Genomic DNA, 21,365 nt, shown 5'->3' on the forward strand with positions numbered 1-21,365 from the left:
TGCTCTTAGACAATTTATTACATTTTCATAGAATGTTGCTTTAAACACTTTTAAGGTACGTTCAGCTATTTAATGATGCCATTTAACATTTTTATGTAAAATACGTTTAATATAAAAAAAAATCATTTATCAAATTTAGTAACCATCTTTTACCTACGAAATGACTTTAGAAATTACTACACGTTGCTCATGAAAATATTAACAATGAGGTTAGGTTGTCTGGTATATAGGATAATCTATGAAAACATGCTGTTAAAGTAATAAAAGTGGCAAAAAATTTTATTTTGGAATCTAAAAATGACAGTTATAGCAATAAAAATATTTTGTTACATGTGAGAGCCTTTCCAATATTAAAAAAAATATATTTCTTTCTGTATGATACTAAATTAAATGACACGGGTTTTATACTCAATTATATTCGTTTGATATACTTAATCGATTTAAAAGCACTAAAAGGTATGAAAATTAAAAAAAAAATGAAAATGAACTTAATGAATTAAAAATGTAATTGATTAGAGAAATGCAGAAAATATTTACATATCTAAATTTGTATACAAAAAAATATTTAATAAGATTCAATAAATCTAAAAATATTACATCCGAAATCAAGTGTTTCGATTAAATTCAATTAGTAAAGAATAAATCTAACCCTCACCGAAGCATTACTACCTTGTCAAAGCAACTAACCCTGGAAGAAGGAAAGCTTATGTCGTTGGAACATCAAAAATAAATTTCCGACATAAGTTTTGATTTAAGAGGTAATTAGACCAGAGTTCAAAGATATTATAAAATAAAAATTTATAAACTTTTTTCCAACTGCGAAATTTTGGCCAAAATGTATCTTACCAGCGAACCCCATGAAAAAATAGGCGATTTTCATGAAATTTTTAAAAGAAAGAGCTCGATCGAATGTTTTTTGGACATAATAAGGTATATTTTCAGGAATTCTTTAAAAAAAATTTTTACAAAAATATTGAAAAATAACGGAGTTATATGCTGTCTTCGAAGGTGCCAAAAAATCTTCCCTAACTGCTGACATGATTCCAGCCGAATGAGTAGGTTAGGTTACTCTGGCCGGCTACAACGCCACACATAGACCAGTTTTGGTCCTTTGTGAAACCAGTTGGAGTGCCGTCACTTGGTTAATGAGGAGTAGTCATCCTTTAGGATGCCAGCGTTTGTTGCGAATTTCAAAAGGCTTTGTGGCTTTACCAACGAAATCTCTTCCAGATTAACGTAGTCTGCAGCCCCCAAATGCTGAAGCCGTTGTCTTGATAATGCAGGACATTCACAGAAGAGGTGCTCCATTGTCTCTCTGGTGCCTTGCTCTTGACATTTCCTGCAGTCTTCACAATCTATCAGCCCCATCTTGTAGGCGTGCGCCGCCACAAGACAGTGACCAGTGAGTATGCCGACCATATTCCTACATTTGCTTCTATCGAGCGCCAATAGAAATTTCGTGTACTTCTTATCAACCGCCTTGCACATAACTTTTGCGGTTTTGCATCCCGGCATATTCTTCCAGCGCGCTTTGAACTTTTTTACCAAGTTTCTGTCTAGATCATCATATAGACAGTGTATAGGTCTATCTACGTTCATCATATTTTCTGCCGAATGAGTAGATGAAACAAAAAATTCAAAAAGGTTATTGTTGAAGATATTTTCTATACAATGACTTACAAACAATCACAACACGTTGGTCATTGTATAAGAAATATATCCAAGAAAACTAAGTTTCAATTTGAAGTCGATCGATCAATTTCCCGTTGAGTTATAATGTCAGCAATTTTGAAAAATGTCGCTTTGATGAAATGGCGTTTAAAGCTTCAACTATAGAGGTTTATACCTACGAGCGGTTCATATTCAAGATACGACCTTGTCGATTTTACAGGATATTTTTGAAAGATAAAACTATCGAAATATCAAGTAAAATAAAAAAAATCGATTTTTTGAAAATGTCACACTGGTATAGCTCCTTAACAATTACCTATATGAGACAGCCTAACATTAAAATACCATTTTTAAAGAGGTCTCTTAGCAAAACTTATATATTTTTTTCATAGCGACAAGTAGGAACTGATTTGGCTGAATGCCTTTGGACGAACTTGTAAACAATTAAATATACTACCGATTTACGCCAGTTTCTAACAAAAAATGTGCCTGGCACGTGGAGAAGATTTTCGTCAAAACCGCTTGGCAGGCAATGTGATGGAGGAGTTTAAAGCTCAGTGAATTGTAACAAAAGAATATGTGCCCTCTCGACAAAACTCAGATTTGAAACCCAGTCGCCGTACAAATGCCTATTATCTTCGAAAACAGCAAATGAAATTCTCACGGTAACAGAAACTCCGAGAAATTTGGATTACAGGTGGTTTCAACGCAGAGTATTTGCAATGATATATCACAGCGAGGATATTTTTGTAAGACATACCATCAACCAAGTATTATTTTAACGTTTAACGATTCAATCCCATTATAATAAAAAGAAAGTGCTGTTTCATGACGACGTTTCATTAAAAACGATGCCAAAAACGTTTTCTCCGAAATTGGCATCCATTAACTTTTCCTGCTGTCAAACTTAAAGAGATTACTGATCAGAAATAATGCTCAACAATATGAATATACTTTAAAAAGTCTAATGTTGATTAAAATTTGTTTTTTTTATTTCGTTTAGCACGAGTTCCTAGAATCACCGCCTACCAGCTTGGCCGTTTTGAAAAAGACGATACCGAAAACTGGTAAGAGTGTCCATTTTGTATCAAAATGTCAATAAAAGTAAAAAATAATAACAATCAATTTTGAAAGAGACAATTTCGATTAATTTTTCTTTACTTCCAGTACATAGAATTAAAGTTAGGTATTTTTGAGGGCTCTAATCTGCTACCAAAATCTGCGATACAAAATAGCGGATAATTATATTTTTATTACTAAATTATTTTACGATATTGAGGTAATTTAGTCACTTCGTAGGGTATTATTTTTTTATATTAATGAGGCTTTGTACCTTGCGAAGTGACTAAATTACCTCAATATCGTAAAATAATTTAGTAATAAAAATATAATTATCCGCAATTTTGTATCGCAGATGTTGATCAGTCTAGAGCCCTCAAAAATACCTAACTTTAATTCTATGTACTGGAAGTAAAGAAAAAGGAATCGAAATTCTGTCTTCCAGACTCTATGATTTATTTTTTTTTTGATATTTTTATAAAAAATGGACACATTTGGGCCAGTCTTCGGAATCTACTCAAGGTACTAAGCCTCATTAATATAAAAAAACGAAGTGACTAAATTACCTCAATTTTAAGAATCAATTCCCATAATTTCATTAATCTCTCTTCTAAAAAACTTTCAACATAACTTTTCAAATATTTCAAATCAGAAAAAATCTCATCTTCACCCCTTAGCAACAGAACGAGATACATTGAAATCAGAAGTCTCTAGCAAACTAAAGCAAATAAGCATACTTGCATTTTATTCAACCAATGACTTTCTACACAACTCACCACCACATGCATATGATATTGAACAAAACCAATTACAAACAAATCGTTTGCCAGCTTGAAAAGTTTAGCAAGAAAAACCACAATTAAATCCAGAAAAAAAAAAAAACAAAAAACTAAAATGCTAAACAAGAAATTTTGTTGACTTATACAGTTTGAGCGCAAACTTTAAACCATAAGTAAATTGTTGTTGTGATTGTATTGATCTAGAAAAGAGAGTGGGATCAGCAAGTTATGCGATTGCAGGCGAAATGAACACACACACACACACAGGCAAACAAATGCATTGACTGTTTAGGCCAATATTTGCATGTTGCAAGCCACTGGCTAACTGCAAATAAAAGTCACATCAAATTGTGGTGAAGCCTCGGCATGGCAGATGACTGCACGTGGACAGAGAAAGTTCCAAAGAAGCCGTTAAAGTAGGCGAAGTCAGTAACTATGCATGTAAGTATGTAGAATAGAAATACTCACGTACATATTTACATAGACAAATTGCTATTTGTTGCTATGTCTTACTATGCTATGCTATGCTCTATGCCATGCTGTGTTATGTTGTGCTATGCTCTTCTATGCATTTGTAAATATATTTGCGTACTGTACAAATTGCATAGCCATTAAGTAGAAATTTTTTCAATATCTTGACTATTTCGCATTTTTTGGCAGCTCTTAGAATTAATTGAATTTTCTGCTCTACTTTGCAGCGACACATGCAATTGCAGCGGCCTATTTTTGCTTCAGTTACTAGCATAGGATAAACTGGACATGGATTTCGGTGTTTACTTTTGTGTTTTCGTTTTTGTTTTTTTTTTTTCACTCGCATTTCTCTGCTGGATGCTGTTGGCTGCCCACTGCGTATTTGTTAAAGAAATGTCATATATGTAGGTAAGCTAGGGTGGTTCTTAAAAAATCCAAAAATTATTTTTCATTCACACTGAAGATTAAAATTTTATTTCCAGCGGATTTTAATCCTATATGGTGCATTTTTTAACTACAGGGATATAATAATTAATAATTATTTTTTAATTTTCCAAAATTGGGTGGTTCTTAAAAATTCAAGACCGGATTTTTCAGTTACACTGACTACTTAAATTTTGTTTCGATCGGTTTTTAATCGAATATTGTTCATCTTTAACGTATTATGTCCTTATTTTACATCTTAAAAAATACAAAAATGAGATTTTAGCTACATTGAAGACTAAAATTTGATTTTAATTAGATTTTAAAATTATATCGTGCATCTTTAACTGTAGGGGCATCTTTTAATTGTATTATTTTTCATTTTTACAACGTAGGGTGGTTCTTAAAAAATCCGAAAATTATTTTACAACTACACTGAAGACTAAAATATGATTTCGAACAGATTTTAATCTTATATCGTGCATATTTAAGTATAGATACTCCTTTAAATTATAATTTTTAATATTTCTACAGAGTAGGGTGGTCCTTAAATATGCAGCAATGAGTTTTTGTTTACACTGAAGACTAAAATTTGATTTCGAGTGTATTTTAATCCTATATCGTGTACCTTTAACTATAGGAACAACCTTTAAATAATTATTTTGGTTTTATTTTTACAAAGTAGGGTGGTTCAAAATTTATTTTTTAGTTCCCAGAAGCTTAAAATTGTTTTCGATCAGATTCTAGTCATTTATTGTGCATATTCAATTATAGGGACATCATTTACTTTATTTTTTTTTACAAAGTAGGGTAGTTCTTAAAAAATCCAAAACTGTTTTTTTAGTTATACTGAAGCTTAAATTTTGATTTTGATCGTATTCTAATCATATATTGTGCATATTTAATTATAGGGACATCCTTTACTTTATTTTTTTTTACAAATAAGGGTGGTTCTTAAAAAACCCAAACTGGGTTTTCAGTTACACAGAAGTTTAAATTTTGATATCGATCATATTCTAATAATATATCGTGCATATTAACAATAGGAACTCCTTTCAATTGTTATTTTTAATATTTCTACAGAGTTGGGTAGTTCTTAAAAAATCCAAAACGGATTTTTTACTTCCACTGAAGACTAAATTTTGATTTTGTTTGTATTTTACCATATATCAAGCATCTTTAACTAAAAGGACATTCTTTAAATTAATTATTCTTTAAGTGAAAAAAAAAAAACAATTTTGAACTTTTTAGTTATAAGACAAGCTTGAAACGTCTCAAATCAAGATTAAAAATAAAATCTCCTGCCATATGATTATCAAAGTTAGACATTAAATTTTAAAAATTTAAAATATTTTTTTTTTCAAAATTTAAGAACCACCCTATTGCAAGTAAGTACATGAATGATATATACATTAATTTATTTGACTTTATGTCCCAACCGAAATAAAGGAGTGAAGCAAATAATTTGTACATTATTTGTTGTTGTCATTGTTGTTGGCCTTTGCAAAGGCTGCTGCAGCAATTAAACTTTTGATGGGCCATTCGAGTGGAAGGCCAATACTTTATATGGCAGCACAAGCACACTTGCAAATGTGTTGAATGTGTAAGTGTGTGTATGTGTGCTGCTTGCCACTTGGGCACAACTAGCGACTAGTGCAGTGGCCCGGTCGATATGTTGCGTCGATCACTTGGCCGGTCATTTCTCGTAATAGTAGCTCATTCTTTGGCCATTGGCCTGGCCAACACAGCAATGCTGTATAAATTTTATTCGTGCATATATGTATGTGTGTGTTTGTATAACAAATGGGCACATTCACTTTTCGCAATTTTCATATGTCACAGACACATGAGAAGCTTTTTTAACACCACACATATGTATGTACATTTGACTGCTGTGAAAAATGCATAAAATACACATTTTACACACTTTTCGTTTTTATTTGCTTTATGTCTCTACCAATAACACCCCTCGCATCCTTTCGTGTACCAGCCACACCACCCCTGATATATTACATCCTCTATCAGTGTTACAAATTTCTCGTACCCCACGATTGGCACACACTCTCGCACTTTTGTAATGCATATTCATATCGGTTGATTCAGTCATGTTGATTCTCCGTGTTGGTTGGTGTAATAAAAATTGCGGCCACATCATCATAAAAATGACCATATGTGGCACTCTAACATAATTGAGACATCCATAAGCCATGTGCGTGTGACACTCACAAACTCATACGCTTTGCAAAATGCACTTTTGTTAGCGCACAATCAGCGTTTGTTGTTGACCACCATAAGGTAGTAACATTTTAGTAAGCAAATTTGAACTAGTTACAAACTAGTTTTATACGGACTAGTTGGTTAAAAAACTAGCGAATAAAAAGACAGCGGCTACGCTAGCTAGGTCATGTTGTCCGAACGGACGAAAACACTCCAGCCCTGAAAGTGTTCGATGCAGTACCCGCCGGAGGAAGCCGAGGAAGGGGAAGGCCTCCACTCCGTTGGAAGGACCAGGTGGAGAGCGACCTGGTTACACTTGGGATCTCCAACTGGCGCCGAACTGCGAAGGATAGAGAGAAGTGGCGCACTATCGTCGATTCGGCTATAAGGGTCACACGAATTTAAAAACTTCTTAACCCCTCACACACAAGTTGTCACATTTTGAACTAAATTAGGTCTCAACCCTCGAAGTACAATTAGTTATAGAGACTGGTCCTATTCTCGGTAAGAGTATATTAAAAACCATCCACACATAACCACAGAGCCTTTTATAGTTTAAACTCTTTGGATATTATTTTTAGATCTCGAAATGAGGGGTTCACTTCCACTCAAAAAACAATCGCTACAACAACAATCATCGGCCAAATTTTATTTTCTCAATATAGCATTAGAAAATGGCACCATAAGTACAACTCTTGATCTAAGATATATTTCCTAATAAACAAGCAAATCTAGCATAAATGAGAGAACATTTAAAATTAGACAGGAAATTCCAGCTACTACACCTTCCATAGAATGTAGGACCCGATTTTTCTCTTAACTTAAAATGTACAGAACTGATCACGGAAAAGATTTATAGCTATAAAATAGATATAGTAATGTTAAAGACTTTTTGGAAATAGAAAATTAGTCCATGTTAAAAGCTAATAAGATAACTCAATTTTGGGTGCCAGATCATGGTATTGTAGAAGGAAACGAAACATATAAAAAATAAAAAAATCCCTTAGTTCTTAGTAAAGAGTCCGATCCTTTAATGAACCAACTTATTTATCATCGAAAGAATACTATATAGTTAATGAAGAGAAATATAAGGTCTTAAAAAGTAGAATGTCTTTGCACCCATCAATTTGCTAGAATCGTATTCTACATCAGGTCCAATGTTAGTTACTCTCCCGTGGCCTGTCAGATGACCTAAACCAATCTTCACTGCTAGGTTTTGTTTGCTTATGCTATAAAATACTTCCTACCTTTGACAAATATCTTATTTGGATCTTCTGGGTGGATTTCTTCGAAACTTTTAGCTGTAGTCGATAATCCAGATCTATTTTGGAAATTTTGTATTAAAAAGTTCACATGTTTCTTGGATGGTTTAATAGTATGACTTAATAAAGGACTCACATCCTTAGCTCTCCAATCGGGATAATTCGTGACCCTTTTTACCAAAATCAGCCCCGTAATGTAATCTCACTTAATTGCTAATCAAATTCGTATCGTACCTTGATATCTATTATCCTTTAATTAGAGTATTAAAAGTATAATTAAGACCATATCCACGAGGTTGACTTAAGATCTCCGTAGCTAATCCAATTAACTTCTCACATATACTTGTGGAAATTGCTACCCATTCCATCTTTATCTTTCTTAATTATTCGATGAAATATCCAATTTGGTTCAATCAAAATTTCGTTTTCAATTGCCGCCAGAGATTCTTACTAGGGTTCAGGTCTTGATTGCACGAAGGTCAGTCTAATAAAGAAATCATATTCTCAACCATCCATCGTTTAGTTGAACCCACGGTATATATGGGGTCGTTATCTTGCTTAAAGAGCCAAATAACTGGCATATTGTCTTCGGATTATACTAGAGCTGACCTATATGACGCTCAATTTTTGTTATAGGCCCAACACCCCTTCATAACACAACATCGCATATCATTATAGTATCGACGCCGTGAAGTTTTTCCATCTGGTGACGGTGTATTTATTTGAGTTTCATCCGAAAATAGGACACTTTTACACTCCTTTTCTCTGATCTTCCCCGGATATGAGTGGTTAATAGAGTATACGCCTGATAATGACAATCGCAATGAACATCTCTGTTAGAGATTTGTTGAAGAGAGAAAATTAAATAGAATATACTCCTAGCCTCTTTTTTTCTCGTTTTACCCCTCTATTCCTTCTAAGACTCAACCCAAGCATAATTTGTTGCAGAATACATCATCTGTTCTTAATTAATTAATTATGGACTAGAAAATGAAAATCTAAAAGCTAATCAGATATTTCAATTAACCAATTATCCGGCTAATTCTTCATGCAGCCGCAATCTAATTGGAATTTTTGATTTCCGCCAAATGAGTATATCGAATGAGTTTCGCATGATAACAACGCTCACTCGCAGGTATCATCATTAGCTAGTTCATCTTAATTTCAGACACACTTGCGATTTTAGCCAACAGATTGTTGCCGCGTTTCAGACGCATTGTGATTGTATAATTGCTTGATGAGCTAATTGTTGTTGTAGCTGTTGCTGTTAAATGTAACTGTTGTTTAGACTCCTGAGCAGCCAATTAACCATAGATACCTATATATATACAGATATATATATAATAATGTATGTACATATATATATCTGAGGATGTGCGTTTGGCATATTACTCGCAAGAATTTCTAATTGTTATAAATGAAAGTTTCTTTTACCGTTATATTTTTTTTTTTTTGGTCAATAGTGTACCGTTGGCAAGAAGTGTGCAACTGAAGTTAAATTTTCTACATAGTCATTGGGTAGCTGAGCTTGGCAGGCGCAAGTGAAGGGTTATAGTGTGGATTTCTTTTGCTTTTGTTGTTGTACAAATGCGCCTAAATGTATGTGTGTATGTGGTAGTAGGCTGCAACTTAATTCCTGCACGTTTTTCATTTCAACTTTCGTACAATCTTTGGCCTCGGCGTGTGTGAGCACTTTTTAATTGCTAATTTTCTTGGGTACTTCTTGGATTGCCGGCGCTGCTTTTATTGCATATTCTTATTTATTTTTGTATATTTTTGCTTTCAAACAATACAATTATATTTTCTTTGTTTTGCTTTCGCTTTCTGCACTATTCACGGCCTACCTTACACAGTACGCTTTAGGCCATACTCGCAGCGCCTCTGGTGGCCATCTTCCGTCACAACAAACAATAAGCACATTATGTGCCAGCTTAAATGCACGCGTGTGCCTTTTAATTGAGTATGTATGTGTAATATAATTGTGTTTGTATGCTCTTGGTAGCTGCCTTGGGAATAGAAAAATCTCTACTAAGCCCAAATAGATTGTTCCTGCATGAGTGTGCCCATTTCGAAGGGCCTTCGCCTCGTCGTCTTCTGCCTATTAATTTCACTGTGTGTGCCTGCACAATCTGCGATAGGCCTAACATTCTCAGCATCAGCTCACGTGTGCATTCGCTTTTTAATTGCGGGCTGGTGAAATAGAAGTAGCAGTTCTTGCTGGAAACATTTAACCTGGTGGCTAGTTGGCTCAAATTGTATTGAGTTTTGGAAAGGTCATAAAATCCTCCAAAAGAAGCTAATTTAGATAAAAAATTTACCGTTATTTTTTTAAAACAGGGTTAATCTCAAGCAACCTTTCAAATTAATTATATACAGACTACTGAAAAATTTGTTTGGCTACAAGCAACAGTAACAAATTTCCAACATATTCTAGCCAATTAAGAACAATGAAGTCTCTTAGGGTCCGTTCATTTATATTTAAAATCAATTCCAATTATGGAATTATGCTTGACTGTTAGTCACTGAAGATTGTGAAACTTATACGTGTTAATCGAATAGTCTATGTATTTTCAGCGACAGACAGTTTAGTGCTGATTCCAGAAATAGTGAGCTCCAAAGAACCATTGAAACTCAGAAGGCTTTCCGATTTTAGAAGGATAAAATTACATACCACATTCGATATTTTCTTCCACAACATCGAATGAGTGATGAGGGGATCATATCAGATCTCAGGATTTTGCTAATATTCTTCTTCTTCTTAACTGGCGTAGAAACCGCTTACGCGGTTATAGCCGAGTCCACAACAGTGCGCCACGCATCTCTCCTTTTGGCGGTTTGGCGCCAATTGGTAATACCAAGTGAAGACAGGTCCTTCTCCACCTGGTCCTTCCACCGGAGTGGAGGTCTCCCTCTTCCTCGGCTTCCACCAGCGGGTACTGCATCGAAAACTTTCAGAGCTGGGGCACTTTCATCCATTCGAACAACATGACCCAGCCAGCGTAGCCGCTGTCTTTTTATTCGCTGGACTATGTCTATGTCGTCGAACAACACATACAGCTCATCATTCCATCTTCTGCGGTATTCGCCGTTGCCAATGTTTAAGGGACCGTAAATCTTCCGCAAAACCTTTCTCTCGAAAACTCCTAGTGCCGTCTCATCGGATGTTGACACCGTCCACGCTTCTGCACCATAAAGTAGGACGGGAATGATGAGGGACTTGTAGAGTTTAGTTTTTGTTCGTCGAGAGAGGACTTTACTTTTCAATTGCCTATTCAGTCCATAGTAGCACCTGTTGGCAAGAGTGATTCTGCGTTGGATTTCAAGGCTGACATTATTATCGGTGTTAATGTTGGTTCCTAGGTATACGAAATTATCTACAACTTCAAAGTTATGACTGTCAACAGTGACGTGGGAGCCAAGACGCGAATGCGCTGACTGTTTGTTTGATGACAGGAGATATTTCGTCTTGTCCTCGTTCACCACCAGACCCATTCGCTTCGCTTCCTTATCCAGGCGGGAAAAAGCAGAACTAACGGCGCGGGTGTTGTTTCCGATGATATCAATATCATCGGCGTACGCCAGGAGCTGTACACTCTTGTAGAAGATTGTACCTTCTCTATTTAGCTCTGCAGCTCTTATAATTTTCTCCAGCATCAAGTTAAAGAAGTCGCACGATAGCGAGTCACCTTGTCTGAAACCTCGTTTGGTATCGAACGGCTCGGAGAGGTCCTTCCCGATCCTGACGGAGCTTTTGGTGTTGCTCAACGTCAACTTACACAGCCGTATTAGTTTTGCGGGGATACCAAATTCAGACATCGCGGCATAAAGGCAGCTCCTTTTCGTGCTGTCGAAAGCAGCTTTAAAGTCGACAAATAGATGGTGTGTGTCGATCCTTTTTTCACGGGTCTTCTCCAAGATAATATTACTATTATCTAAACACATAATTAACGATTCAAATCTTTAAGGGAGAAACCATCGAAGTGGTCTTGGAAAATTAGTTAACACATACTAGATGACATACCAGCCCATAGAAGGGCATTATGATATAAGATATCAACGGAAAGATTGCAAAAAGATCGTTGAATATTGAAGATATCGGTGAATTACTGTTAAAAAATTTTCATAGCGCTAAGAAACTTAATTACAGTAAGTAATTCTACTGATAAAACAATTGATAGACATTTTTTAAGACAAATACTTTTCAACCAACCCATTCGAGTCTTAAAATTATCATGGAACCAAAAATTCTGACAATTTAATGAACTAATGAAAGCGCTCCTTGTGTTTCTAAAAGAGTAGATACGGCATAATAAAGCCATATATATCGTATACTAAGTTTCGACGGCACATAGATCACTCGAGGACGTGATACTTTATGTTTTCTAAATCAGACAGACAGTTTTTCGTGTCAGACATTTTCCAGCTGAAGACTATATATATATATATATATATATATATTTGATCTACGACGTTTCACTTCAATTCATCGACTTTAACCATATGAAACGTTCCAAGCCCCAATACAGCAACATCCCTCAATGATTACGGAGTTTTTCCGACTTCTTCGTTGTCAGACACTTGATTTTCATTTAAGACAATATACATATATATTTTTTTAAGAAACATATTCTAAAAAAGTCAGTCAGTCGAAAACACAGAGTATCTGAAATACATCGCAACCTATATATCTAAAGAGATCTTTTCTTGGACCAAACCCCAATAAAAAAGCAACGATCCCGAAATATTGATTACATAAAAAGGATTAGACTGTCATAATCGTCGTTCGAAGGACTAACAACGAAAAGTAGATTTTTCTAGATTTACTTTAACAGTAAAAAAAATCTATGTGACCGATTTAACTGGGAAAATTCGAATTTATTGTCCGGGGTACTTTACCCAAAACTTTATAGTGCCCTTCTTATAAGAAACTCTTTCAATATACTTAACAAAGTTTCTCAAAAAATTATATCACACAGCTGAGAGAGTTCTTTTGAATTTTGAGATCTTCATTTTCTAGGTTACTAGCAATAAGCCTGGGGATATTGTGTTTGTATAAGGAAAAATTTCGTAGGCTTTAATGTTGCATTTTTTTAAATATATGGCAACACTGTAATAGGCAGAAATAATTTCTTAATTCTGGGGAATTAATTGGGAAATTAAGATACATTTTTCATCACTAAAATCATCAGCCCTCCGGAGGTAACTTAAAACATATTAGCCGAGACAAGAAAGGACCTGCTAAATATAAAGCTCAGGAAGAAGCTCCAATTATATAGTCCACATACTTATGTGAGTTTGGCTTTACATAACATGGATATATATTAATTAAATGTTCACTGGTATAACCGGCTTCGAAAGCCTTTAAAAATTCCATCTAAAGTACTCAATTATTTGTATATTCTAAATATTTTAGCATCTTCTATACAATATATTTTGTTGACAGAGGCCGTAATCGACTAATTCATTTATTTCTAGAATTCATCACTATTTTCCACATTTTCTATACTGTAAATTTTTTCCAATTTGCTTTATTTTTGAGTGGAAGTAATAATTGCGAGAAAGTGCCTGTGGTCAATGGCTTAGCCAATTGGAGTGTGGTTAGTCTTTTTCCTCTACCAACATTTTCACCACAATTCCACTTGCCACTTTCACTTTCCGCAGAAAAAGGACAACATAGAAAACGAAAATAGAAACTAGTGTTTGGCATAGTTGAAGTAGAGAAAGAAAAAGCTAACAAACAAGAAGTAAGGGAGCAAAAGGTAAAGATCGAGTGATTCAAAAAATGATTAGTTCTCCTTTTAGTTCCTCGAGAATTTTATTTTTCATTTCTTTCTCACCATGCATTAAAGAAATCAGATCTTTTCCGATAACAAAAGTCAGATTGGAACTTACAATAATAAGCCTATGAAGACCTCTATTTTCGAAAACTAAATGCATTTCCAAATAAATTCTTTAGTATAAGAACTCACACACGTTGGATAATATCTCTCAGAAGGGTTTTCTATTAAAATAACGAATTTTATATACACCCCAAACAAATTTAAATTGCACAAACCCATTCTACCATTCCTTCAACATCATACGCTTGGTTAAAAAAATTAAAATAAAAAAACTGCAAAAACCAACGAATGCGGTCAACGCTCAGATTAGAGGAAAAATTCTGAAATTGGTCAAAACACTTAAGCTTAAAGATTAGTTGCAGTCCGCAAACCCCACTTCCAAGGCGCACACACTTGCCCCCAGCGACTAAGCTCAGCAGCTTCAGTGCAAGGATGACAAGTATCCTTCCACTTTCTATTTTCAACTGTTGTTTCACCGCAGTTGGTCCAAAAAAAAAGTTTTCAGTCAATTCTGTAATAGCTTTGGCGTTAGTCGTCACTTGTATGGGAGAGCGTGTGTGTTGAGGAAGTCGGCCGGTTGCGCTTTTCGTTGCAGTTCGGCTGTCATTTCGCATTGCTTTTGCTGTTGTGCTGCCAAAGTGCGTGCGGTTTTCGGTCATTTTACAATTTTCCACAGCTTTTCTTCTTTTTTTTCTCGCTCTATGCTTTAGTAAATAATTTCCTAACAGAAAAGTTGCAGTTTGTACAGGCTTTGGTATACCTATTACCCTATTTTCTGATTTTTTTTTTCGAACGTTAGATCTCTGCTTTAGCACTTCTTCAATCAGTCAACCATTTCTTATTTGTTGTTGTTGGCGCAATTCCTTTTCCGTTTCCGGTTTGCGTTCTACTAGAGAGGGTGATGCTCTCTACTTTTGGACTCATATTCACAATTATATTATTTTTTAGTGTCTTATCAAGGCTAATGAGTATGTGATTTCTAAATAATCATAAAAAACCGTTATGAACCGTTATTAACCCTGATCAATGACTAATTAGAAACTTAAATTGTTGGAGAAGGAACTTCAGTTTGACTTCCATTAATTTAATTCAAAACTCAAACTCAAAATCAATGTGTTATTTATTCACTTGTGAAATGAGAATTGGTGAATTCACCTGCCATCGGACCCTCCACACTCCAGCAGTTTAAATACTATGCATGCCCATAAACATTTCCATATAACACCACCCAGCCTGAATTACAATCAATTCATGTGATGTGCGGCGACAGTTGTTCTCCGGCTGACAGAATTCAGAATCTCACACATCTCAATGTCAACGACAACTAACACGTCTGCTGATGGATTGGTTAAACTGTTGATAGAAATATGTCTAGTTGCGAATGGATTTATCCATTGTTTGCATTGGTTAAGTGAAAATATATGGTTAACTGGTGGAGTACGGAAATGACGGTTTGAGTGATTTACTGCGAGTTTTTCAGCGGTGTGAGAAACAATATTTTTATCAAAGTGAGAAAGAGTAGAAGAGGAATAAACAATAGAAAAACAACAATAGTTGATCCTTTCAAATTCAAAACAGAAGACATCTGCAAAAACTGTGACCCTGACCACTACACACCTTCAGAATGAACAGGAAAAAATTCGAATAGATCCGCTTTAGAAATTATATCACTAATCTTTCTACAAGCTATTTCTTGATAGACAAGTACGGTGCTGTTCTATCTGAAAAGTAGTATAGTCGATGAGCAGAACCTTGTATTGTTTACGAAAAAAAATCTACAATAGATGTATAGAAAATGGGAGAGCTCTGGCGATAGTAAAGTCAATGCGTTGGCTATTGAGCTTTAAAAAACTAAACGGAAAGTTCGAAGCTTCCCAAAAAATATCGAAAGTGCCTCTAATGTCTAACTTGTCGCCTTTAAGTTGATTTAGATCAACTCTTTCCGACGTATTTTTATAAAATATTATTTTCTGAAAGCTTCATTGATGAAACTTCCAATTTCAACATTTTAACTGAAGAGATGAGTATAATTTTATACCCTAAATAGTACACATACCATTCTGTAGGCATTATTAAGATTTCACGATAGCTGAGTTTGAAGACGGATTTGGTAGATATAGAGCACGCATATTGAAAAAAATGATATTCAAGGTTATAATAATAGCATTATTTTGGTCTATCGAAAAAATGCTGGCAAATAACAAAAAAATCTAGTCAAAAATCAATAGAGAAGCACCTACGAAACAAACTAAAACACAAAGCAAAATGTATCCATATTTTACTTGTAACAATGGTACATACTACTATGTATAATATATAAACCAACAATATCAATAAATAACATATTCGATTTGGCTACTGGCAGCACCAGCATCTGCAGTTGCAACAAACACAGCAACAATGAATAAGCTTTGGTAGCACAAGAAACCCAATTGTAAAAACAAATTGAATTCCAACATGCTGGATCAGCAGTTAAAAAATGCCACTTGCATATATTTTAAATACACTTTAAATTTTTGTATATACAGGGCAAGTAAAATTCAATGGCAGACTACGCATACCAGTACTTGTCCAGTGGCGATGTCATTTTGGCCCTCTGTGAAGCGTAAGCGGTCCTTTTAACTGCTTTCTCTGGGCAAGGTCCATCTCAGCGCCATTATGGGTACCCAAGCGGTGAGACTTGGGATCGTGGCAGATGCAAGTTGCCAAAGCTGTATGGAGGAAGGCGAGATGGAATCATCTAAGCATTTCCTTCTACATTGTCCAGCTTTTGCCAGATTAAGGTTGAAACACCTCGGAAGGCCATTTTTCGGCGATCCTAGCGAATTGGCTACAATCGGAAAAGAAATTTGTAACGGATTCCAAGCGTTTTGCGTGTTAAAGGTCTTTGATCCACAGGGAGTTTTATTGTAACCACCATGGAAAGCGCTGAGATCTTCTGTTTTTTGCAGAGATCTGTCTACAAACCTAACCTAACCTAACCTGACGCCAGTTCAATGGGTCTATAATGAATTCTTACTAAAATTACTCATGCTTGCCTCATTTAAATGTGTCTCTATCAATAAAGTATCTACTAGGAGATTAAAGAAATTGTCAATATTACAAAGGCCTTGAAAATTAATTCAAGGATCTTTTTTTTTTTGAAACAAAAATTATCTAAAACTACAAATTTTTCTTAATTAAGGTATGTTCAAAAAATAACGGGAATTCTAAAATTCCACGAGTTTGAGGAGTCTAATTGTCAAAATTCATTGCTTACTTTAGCTGTAGCTGCCGCTAAAGTTAGGCATATTTTTATGAATTTATATTTATTTATCTTTAGACATGACTGCATGTGACTTTTTCCTATTTCCAATAATAGGAAGTATCTTAAAGGACTAGCATACCAGAAATCACTGCAATACGCAAATGATATCCTAAAAAAACGTGCTTGAGAACTGTTGCGACAATTGGAATAAGCGCTGGATATTTTTTAAACATACTGGACTGGCTTCCTATGTTCAAGCCAAGATTTAATTGAGGGTACTCAACAGAACTATATAAGGTATTGAATTTTAACCTATGAGATTAGCGTTTAAATGGGAGATCTCGAATAATACTCACTTTGAGTAAAATAACTGTCTATTGAAAGATAAACTATGGGACAAGGACTACAAAATACATAAGAAAGAATCAAAAAATTAACATAGGAATTGCCTGATTTTAGAGAAAATTTCATATTTCAGAAATTACTTGATCGATTGTAACAACAATGTAAATGAGATAACCATGGAGCTCTCTTAATACTAAATCTTATCACAACTCTTCTTATTATCCTGATAAGACCTTTTAAATTTTTTAAACATTACAATAGAAAACTGAAATAAAAAGAAAAATATCAAAACAAAACTTGCCGAAACTATCCTGATACGTGGCAACCAAATTTCAAATTTTCTATTTTTCTGCTATCCATACAGAATCTACATTATATATACATACATATATTTCTAACAGTTTGTTAAATGTCTCAACATCGAAAACGTTTTAGCCCACCACGACCTTACCTAATTCTATTTATATTCCACCAACAACAAAAATGGTCTTTTATGTGACAAAAATAAATAAATAACATGGAGAACAATATGTTTCTGGTGACGCTTAAGAATAGCAGCAACAGCTGTTGCAAGCCTAAAATATATTTTATCAGCAATACTAAAGACAAAAACAATAAGAAAGAGAACGAGCGACGGGAGGCTTGTGCAAATATATGTGCACTTAGAGTCACAATATGTAGCTGTCCTGCCGTCCACTCATTAACGTATGTCATTCAAACATTTCAATTAGCCGCACAAAACGAACGACCGCCGACAGCCGACAGCCGGTGACGAACACCGACCAACAACCACCGGACAACGCAAAGGCAGTTAGGCATAATTAAAGCGCCGAAAAGCAGCCAAAGCGGAAATGAAACAGTGTAATACAACAACAACAAAAACATTGACTGACGACGGCGGCTGGACACAAACAAAATTTTGTTAGAGTAAACCACATGCAACAACAATACAAACAAGAACAAACAATACATACACTTGCAATCACTCATACGCCGTGGCGTGTCGTTAAGCTGTGACGACGCTTGTTGATTTCACCATTCATTGTTATTTTCTCAACACATTTATTTGTTGTTGTTGTTGTTGTTGCTATTTTCAGCGCCTTCTATTATCGTTCACTATGTTGGACATTTTCGCTAATTGGTTGTTTGGGCCATTGACAAAATTGTATTAAAGTATTTGCGCCCAGCCGCGCATTGGCAGTGAAATTGAAAATTCCGCCAGCACAGCAGCAGGTCGTTCGCTCAATAGCGAGCGTAGAGAGCGTACAATGGTGCGGCTGAATAACGTTTACGAAAATAAAAGAAAACACTTGCAATGACACATAACAGCAATACAATGGCTGCTGAGGGAGGTCTAGATCGGATAGTTGGGGGCTGCACTATACATAGGTAATGCTGTACCACAAATGACAACGCAATTCGTTAGCAATTTGGATGCCATCTATGAAGCAAATTGTTTTCGGCCCAAAAGAGAAAATCTATTTTATAAATGTCTATTAGCGTTAGCCGCATTACGTAACACACACACGAACCGAAATATGTACGGGAATAAGTGTCGGTGTGTGGGTGTCAAATGTCGCACAAAAGCGTTGAATGTGCGAATTTTAATTGACATTTGTTGCCAAACACCTGTTGCTGGCAAATCGCCTGTGTGTGTGTATGTGAGTCTGTAAGAGTGTATGGCAAGCTTTTGTTATTTGTTTGGCATAATTGCGTTTTCGGTATTTGCCTGTTTTTGTTTTTGCCATTGTTGGACACGCTTTTATTTCCGGTCTGATTGGTCATTAGTGTTGCGCCCGAAATTGCCGCAAATTAATTTCAAATTTGATTGTCGCCACAATTTTGTCGTTAACAGCGTTTAGCGGGTAGAAATATGGCACAACAGATTGAAATATGTAAAATGATTGCGTTGGTGGTTATTTTAAAGTTAGATCTTAAACTATGTAAACGTGAAGTAATTAAAAGAAGGAAGGCAATAGATATGTCAAAAGAACAATTATTAAAGAGAAATCATTAGAGCTTAACCCCTAAAAAATTAGGAAATGTTCGTGATTGTTTTAAAGAAAGTACTCGGTCGATTGTTTCGAAGTTTTTTGCACATAATATATAGTAAATTTTCAGATATATTTTATGATTTTTTTTTTTACAAAAATATTGAAAAATATTGCTGTCTTGGGAGGTACCAAAAAAAAGTTCCAAAACTGTTCACATGATTCCGGCCGAGTGAGTAGCTGAATGAAAAAAAATCAAAAAGGTTATTAAAGTCACCTATCTATACAATGACCCACGATTTTTTTTAAATATCAAAAATTTACAAAATGGCGTAGTTCTGAAAAAAAAGTTCGTTTTTTTTTATGTAAAAAAATGGTAGTTTTTTTAATGCCAAATTGACAATTTTCGATAAATCAAAGGTTCATAGATCATACTATAGTAAATATATTCAAGAACGGTTTAAATTTGAAGTTGATTGGTCAATTTCTCGTTGAGTTATGATGTCAGCAATTTTGAAAAATGTCGTTTCGAGAAAAACGCTATATAAGTTTCGACTATACCTGCGGGTGGTCGCTCTTGAGAACGCTACCATTCAAAAACTATAAGATACGATCTTAACACTTTCACAGGATATTTTTGAAAGTATAAAGTATTGAAAAAGCAAAAAATAAAAAAAATCTATTTTTTTGAAAATGTCACACTGGTATAGCCGTTTTTTATTATTATTGCTATTTTTCCAACCTTCCAACCAAATTATCTTTAGGGGCACTTTTGGATAATTAAAAATTAAATAAAATTTCCCGTTGTTTTTGACACACCACAAATATTTCATAATTTAAACAATTTTCTTCAAACATTAAAAAATAATTTAATGTGTATTTTCTGCTTGTAAATATTTCTCAATTGTCTTTGTTTCCCTTAATGCAATCCAAAAATTATGGAAAATTTAAAAGCTAAGGAAATTAATATAAAAACCGGTTTCTACATAAACATTTTTATGACAACCTCAACATCAGGCAATTTTCCTTGACGAACTTCATAAAATTTTTTTTTTCTCCAAAAAAATTTTATTATTTATATTTTATTATTATTTTTTTTCTTCAAAAAAATTTTAGTATTAAATTTTATAATTTTAGAAGGATACGAATATTTAATATCTAAACAAATTTCAAAATGTTTTTAAAAAATTATATTCAAAGTTATTAACGATAAATAAAAATTCAAATGCAATAACTATAAACTAAAAATATTTAATATAAAATATATAAAAACATATAATATTCGTCTTATATAACTCAAAATGTTCATCAAGAAGACCAAATTCGTGGATAAACTTTATCCCACGTTGATCTACTTAATGAAAAGCAAAAAAAAAACTACTTGTTGAAATATTACTGGAGCACTTTTCAGAAAATGATGAACAAAAACAAAACTCGAAAAATGTTTTAATTTATTTTTCATTATTTCGTAGCCTGTTAATCCATTAAAAATAAAATATATTACTATAATTGGGCATTACTCCATTAGGAAGTACAATAAACAATGATATAGCAAATAAAAAATATGGCTCATAGCTACAATAGACATTATTGTTTGTACCCATTTCGATAAGAAGCAATGATTAACTTTGTTTTTTAGATATTATAAATAAAGACATATCATTTTATTTTTTAAATAATTAAATTCTTTCAACTTACTTTGTATTTTTATTATTTGCCATTTTCCACTCCAGCCAAATTAATTTCGAAATTCCGGATAAACCAGCCCACTGTGCATAGACCATATTGTACCTACATATGTTAGTAAAAAAAAAGTATTTTAAATAAAAAGTCTTTAATTGCCTGAATAATAAGTTATTATTAGGCAATGAATATCATATATGTATTATATATACAGTGGAACTTCCATAACTCGAGCTTCTCTAATAACTCCGACTTTTGAATTGGCAATAGCAACAATAGCAATACAAATTTCCTTAACTCGAAGTTCTCCATAGTTCGAACTCTTCAATTGGCAATCGAAATCAAATTTCATACAAATTTCCTTCTATAAATCGAAC

The 21,365-nt window shown here is 34.2% G+C and overlaps 1 protein-coding gene across 1 annotated transcript in view; it reads right to left on the reverse strand.

The window, feature by feature from the left end:
• The window catches only part of LOC105210652 (uncharacterized), a 367,952-nt gene extending 346,854 nt beyond the window's left edge, over positions 1 to 21,098 (reverse strand). The window contains exon 1 of the mRNA XM_054231241.1: positions 21,004 to 21,098. The gene's annotated coding sequence lies outside the window, so the exon portion shown is untranslated. The remainder of the gene's footprint in view (positions 1 to 21,003) is intronic.
• Positions 21,099 to 21,365: the final 267 nt, after the last annotated feature.

The sequence above is a fragment of the Zeugodacus cucurbitae genome, chromosome 5 (genome assembly GCF_028554725.1).
Source record: "Zeugodacus cucurbitae isolate PBARC_wt_2022May chromosome 5, idZeuCucr1.2, whole genome shotgun sequence".
NCBI lineage: Eukaryota > Metazoa > Arthropoda > Insecta > Diptera > Tephritidae > Zeugodacus > Zeugodacus cucurbitae.